Below are 7,500 nucleotides of genomic sequence, written 5' to 3'. Positions count from 1 at the left end.
GAGTTGTGAGAAAAGAAACAGTATAGATTTAATATATTAAGACTTTGCACAAGCTTTTAATACCGTCCCCCACGAAAACCTACTTTCTAAATTAGCTTCACACGGAAGAGGAAAGCTATAGAATATATATATAAAATGGTTAAGAATCCTACAAATTTAGTTTATTCTTTGTAATAAATAGTAACATTATAATTTGTCAAAAAAGTTAATAAATTCATATTTGCAATTTTTTCTGTCAATAAGAAATGAGCATCCTTATTTCAAATGAATTATTTTGTTACATTAGAATAACATAAGCCAAAAATATAAGATGGAAACAAAATGTTAGTTATAAAAGCTGTTACCAAAGCAGAAGTATTACGATTTGTTTTATTTGTTCAAGAACATTCCTATTTGCAAAAAACTCAAGTTTAATGATGATTATATTTCAATAATAATAGATTAAATATTCTTCCTAATGCTTATTATTTTTTAACCAGTGAAATAGAATAAGATCAAGTATTTATTATTTAATGTTGTTATTGTGTGCTATAATATAAAAATCAAATAACTCAAAATAGAATATATGTTAATATATATATAATTAAAAAAAACACAAGAAAGTGAGTATTTTTTGCCAGCTATGCCCATACCACATTATTATCATGTCACTCATAAATAAGTGTAGTTTATATACCTTCCCCGGTTCCTCTTGTTGTAAGGTTCTAGATAGCAATCTCTTCCATTTGTATACAACTGAAAAAACTTGAGTTAGCAGTCGAAATATATAGACATATATATATAAATATGTGTACACACACACACACACACACACACACACACACACACACACACACACACACACACACACACACACACACACACACACACACACAAATAAATATGTAATGCTTTACAACTCTCCAAAATGTAAACAGTAATACTTAAGATGTTTTTAAACAAACTTTGCTATAAATCACGTCTTCATGGTATTTATTGACTTGGAACTGCTATAGGGACAAGGATAGGGACATCCATCGAATGCGGTACGATCAAACATCTCAAGTAAAAAGAATACTTTTTGTACACATTATGGATGAGGAGCCTATGCTAACTAAATCACAAACCAATACAATTATATGAAAATAAAGTAAAATAATAGTTTAGAATTGTACAATGACCACTTATTCATGGAATTTATTATGATTGCGAGATCGACTGATTACTGCGCAAACAATGGATCCATCGATGGCGCAAATCGGTCGATAACGCGGAACATACATACACACACACACACACACACACACACACACACACACACACACACACACACACACACACACACACACACACACACACACACACACACACACACACACACACACACACACGAACACACAAACACACACACACACACACACACACACACACACACACACACACACACACACACACACACACACACACACACACACACACACACACACACACACACACACACACACGCACGCACATACACAAACACACACACACACACACACACACACACACACACACACACACACACACACACACACACACACACACACACACACACACACACACACACACACACACACACACACACAAACACACACATACACACACACACACAAACACGCACACACTCACATACACATGTAGAGTGTATACCACATTTATACTTCCCACCCTAATATACACTTCTCTAGTGTTGTCACCCTCGCTCACCCTCACACAAAATCAACGACATACAGTAGAGGAGGGCGTGTAAGATCATCCTGGGACCTATCTACGATGACTGTAACAACGCTCGCTCTAACACATACTGAATCTCCTAATGCTGTCCGAGAAGCATGGGGGGGGGGGCAATGAAGAAATTTGAGAAAGATCTACTCACTCACTCTCGCCACTGACACCCATCGCCCTCTACCATGCCACCCAACTAGGCACAAAAACAGACTTATGCCCATCAGAGGACTGACTATTACAAGAACAGTGCCATTCAGTCCATAGTTCATGTTATTAATTAATTTTATTTTGTACTAGATCGAGCTCATATTGCATATTGTTAGTGTATGACTGCGTCGCTATTAAATCAATAAACCGATTATTATTACCTATCATTATTTTACATACACAAACATACACAATTGCGGCCCATCTTTTATCATCTTAAGATATCGTCCTTTATTCTTTCCTCCTCTGCTTTCCCATTCCTACATTTATAATAAGAATAAGAATATGAATATGTTGATATACCTTACATAATTTTCTTGAAGAAAGTTGGTTAAAGTTGATTAATTAATTCTCTTTTTTTTTTACAGGTTGGTCGGTTTATGATTTGAAATGTGACCCAGTGTCACTTCTCTTCACTTCAAAAGGTATTATGGTAAAGTAACAGAACTGTGAATTATATCATTCGATCCCATTACAATTGTTAGTCACTGTACAATAGGTAGAACCGTATTATCATATGTATCATAAGATAAAACATTTGTATTATCCCTCCAAGCCCAAATAAATAGAAAACAGAAAGCAATCAATGAAAAGGAAACATTTAGCAGAAGTAGTATGGGCCACTTGGCGGGGATGTGTGTGTGTCATGTAACTTGAATGGTTTGATAAAGAAGAGAAATGAAGAGTAAGAGAAGAGTATATAAGAGTACGTATTGTTGCAGCTTTTACGCTCTCTCTTTCTCTCTTTTTCTGTCTGTCTCTATCTTGCTCTCTCTCTCTCTCTCTCTCTCACACACACACACACACACACACACACACACACACACACACACACACACACACACACACACACACACATACACACACACACACACACACACACACACACACACATACACACACACACACAAACACGCACACACTCACATACACATGTAGAGTGTATACCACATTTATACTTCCCACCCTAATATACACTTCTCTAGTGTTGTCACCCTCGCTCACCCTCACACAAAATCAACGACATACAGTAGAGGAGGGCGTGTAAGATCATCCTGGGACCTATCTACGATGACTGTAACAACGCTCGCTCTAACACATACTGAATCTCCTAATGCTGTCCGAGAAGCATGGGGGGGGGGGCAATGAAGAAATTTGAGAAAGATATACTCACTCACTCTCGCCACTGACACCCATCGCCCTCTACCATGCCACCCAACTAGGCACAAAAACAGACTTATGCCCATCAGAGGACTGACTATTACAAGAACAGTGCCATTCAGTCCATAGTTCATGTTATTAATTAATTTTATTTTGTACTAGATCGAGCTCATATTGCATATTGCACAAGGTGTTTATTCTCACATTGTTAATGTATGACTGCGTCGCTATTAAATCAATAAACCGATTATTATTACCTATCATTATTTTACATACACAAACATACACAATTGCGGCCCATTTTTTATCATCTTAAGATATCGTCCTTTATTCTTTCCTCCTCTGCTTTCCCATTCCTACATTTATAATAAGAATAAGAATATGAATATGTTGATATACCTTACATAATTTTCTTGAAGAAAGTTGGGTAAAGTTGATTAATTAATTCTCTTTTTTTTTTACAGGTTGGTCGGTTTATGATTTGAAATGTGACCCAGTGTCACTTCTCTTCACTTCAAAAGGTATTATGGTAAAGTAACAGAACTGTGAATTATATCATTCGATCCCATTACAATTGTTAGTCACTGTACAATAGGTAGAACCGTATTATCATATGTATCATAAGATAAAACATTTGTATTATCCCTCCAAGCCCAAATAAATAGAAAACAGAAAGCAATCAATGAAAAGGAAACATTAGCAGAAGTAGTATAGGCCACTTGGCGGGGACGTGTGTGTGTCATGTAACTTGAATGGTTTGATAAAGAAGGGAAATGAAGAGTAAGAGAAGAGTATATAAGAGTACGTATTGTTGCAGCTTTTACGCTCTCTCTTTCTCTCTTTTTCTGTCTGTCTCTATCTTGTCTCTCTCTCTCTCTCACACACACACACACACACACACACACACACACACACACACACACACACACACACACACACACACACACACACACACACACACACACACACACACACACACACACACACACACACACACACACACACACACACACACACACACACACACACACACACACGCACACACACCTATACACCTACACACCTACACCTATCTCTCCCGTCCGCTCGGCCTTCGCTCTCTGCCTTGCAGCTCCATTATCCCCCATCGTTTTTCCATTATTGTCAACTCTCTCACACCCTCTCTTCTCTATCAAAGTCTCTCCTCCCTCACTCTCTTTCACCGGATCCTCCACCTTCTCGCCATCTCCCACATTCCCATCTGTCTTCTATTTCTTAATCCACCTATTCATTTCTTCTTTCCCTTTCCATCGCTTTTCCTATTCTAGTAACATTTTTCTATTTTACCTTTTTATGTTTCTTTTATTTGTTTTACTTTTTCTTGTCTTGTCTGCCTGTTCCTCCTCCTTTTCCTCTCCCTTCTCCTACTCCGCTATCTCTTACACTTCTTCCACGTCCTCTGTTTTATTTTCCTCCTCCTCCTCTTCCTACCCATTCTCCACCTCTTTCCTTTTTTCTTCCTCCTCTTTCTCATTTCCTCCTCCTGATCCTCTACCTCTCGCTCTTCTTCCACATTCACTGACTCCTCTCCTCTTACTCTCCTCCTCCTCTCTTCCTCCTCTATCTCTCCACTTCTCCTCCTCGTCTCCTCCTGCACCTCTCCACCTCCCCTTCCCCTTCCCCCTCCTCCTATTACATCTATTTGAATCTCCTTCAATTCTGCTCAGTTTGGCACGTCTACGAATTGCCTCGGAGAGGACCCTTCACCCCGCTGCTGTATCTGTACTAAATAACCTTCTCGAGCCAGATGGGCGATGTCTCCCTATAGCCTCTCACGAGAGAGAAGGGCGAGTGCGGCTAGTGGCCCACTGGCCCTTTCCCTGCAATGACTTACTGTACATGATGACTGACAGTTTCCCGAACTTCATCATTTGATATATAATGACACATTGTTTGAAAATTATCCGTGCCTTAACAGGTAGCCAGTGTAGGTCATTGAGGATAGGGGTGATTCGCTCCCTTCTCGATACACCCTTGATCAATCTTGCAGCTCGATTCATAATCATTTGAAGTTTCTTCAATAAATAGTTTGGAAGACCATAATAAAGAGAATTACAATAATCAATTTTACTGAGCACGTGATTATGAATCAGCTTTTCCAACGTACAATCATCACATACTTCTTAACAAATGCAATATTTCGCAAATGATACCCAGCTAAATTCACAGATTGTGTAATTTGATTCTTGATGTTTAGTTCACTGTCCAGCAAAACTCCAAGATCCTTTACACTGTCACTGACTGCAAGTTTAACCTCACTGTTACACAAATCTCAAAATTGTAGTCTATCGAACTCCATCCTTCGTCCAACAAAAAGGCACTTATTTTTACTTTCAATAAACTTGAGTTCGTGATGGTCCATTCATTGCTTAATGTCCAAGATGATAGCCCCAAGGTGTGCCTCCGTTTCTTGTATATAGTCCACTGACAAGTAAAACTGCGTATCATCCGCAAATAGTTTAAAACCCACTCCATGCTTCTCTAACACATTGGATAGTTCAGCCGTGTACAGACAAACACAGACACACACACACACACACACACACACACACACACACACACACACACACACACACACACACACACACACACACACACACACACACACACACACACACACACACACACACACACACACACACACACACACACACACACACACACACACACACATAGTATTTAAAGCTGGAATACTGACTGGCAGGAGCTGAGATAAGAAAAGTGGATGAGGGCACCAAGAGGAATTAATCATTCTGATCAAATATCCCTTTTGATCGCACGAAGTGGTAGAAACACTACTATTTAACTTCGAAGGAAATTTCTATTGAAAATCTGTGCGGCTTAGTAGTTTGAATCAACCATGGGATTACTATCAATACTCTGATATTTAGTGTGTGCGTATGTACATATATATAGACGAGGAGGGAGATTATGCAACGCCTTCGCCTATACTGTTGTTTACCAAATATCCTACTCATAAAAATGAAGTTCTCGCCACCTACGTGTCTACCTTTCTCTACTTGCCTCCTACAGGGCTTGGCAGCTACCTTCGGTCGTCCCGCCCAACCATTTTCTACCATCTCAGGCATGAACCATACATATCAACAATATAAATACTATCTGTAAAATATATTTGGATTAATACTCAGCTCACATATGATGTTATCAACATACTCCCTATACTCCTCTGGATTTAAAGTTTTAATTACTGCACTAATACTTTGAGAATCTTTAATCTCAGTGTAACATGTATCCTTATCCTCAATTTTATCCTAATTTTCTTTATAACATCTGCATGGCTAAATGACACTCCCCTAGTTTCTAAGTATAAAATCTTGTATTTATTTCCACCTGCAAAACCAAAATTCCGTGAAAGTTTATTACTAAATCTCCTGTTATTGTGTATTGTTGCATTTTCATCTCTTGTATATACTCCTGCATGTTTTCCTAAACTCTTTTATGTACATGCATACATACATACATATATACATACATACATACATACATACATACATACATACATACATGCATAAATACATACACACATAAATACATACATACATACAAACATACATATATACATACATACATACATACATATACACATATATGTATAAATACATACATACATACTTACATACATACTACTTGCCTCCTACAGGGCTTGGCTGCTACCTCCGGTCGTCCCGCCCAAACCATTTTCTACTATCTCAGGCATGCACCATACATATCAACAATATGATTAATATATGTGAAATATATTTGGGTTAATACTCAGCTCACATATGATACTATCAACATACTCCCTATACTCCTCTGAATTTAAAGTTTTAATTACTGCACTAATACTTTGAGAATCTTTAATCTCATTGTAACATGTATCCTCAACCTCAATTTTATCCTAATTTTCTTTATAACATCTGCATGGCTAAATGACACTCCCCTAGTTTCTAAGTATAAAATCTTGTATTTATTTCCACCTGCAAAACCAAAATTCCGTGAAAGTTTATTACTAAATCTCCTGTTATTGTGTATTGTTGCATTTTCATCTCTTGTATATACTCCTGCATGTTTTCCTAAACTTTATGTACATGCATACATACATACATACATATATACATACATACATACATACATACATAAATACATACACATAAATACATACATGCATACAAACATACATATATATACACATACATACATACATACATATAAACATACACAAACACATACATATACACATATATGCATACATACAAGCATACATACATACATACATACATACATACATACATACATACATACGTACATACATGCATACATACGTACGTACGTACATACATA

This window comes from Oratosquilla oratoria, chromosome 8 (genome assembly GCF_046742065.1).
Source record: "Oratosquilla oratoria isolate Oo_2021 chromosome 8, ASM4674206v1, whole genome shotgun sequence".
NCBI lineage: Eukaryota > Metazoa > Arthropoda > Malacostraca > Stomatopoda > Squillidae > Oratosquilla > Oratosquilla oratoria.
Note: the sequence above shows the minus strand (reverse complement) of the source record.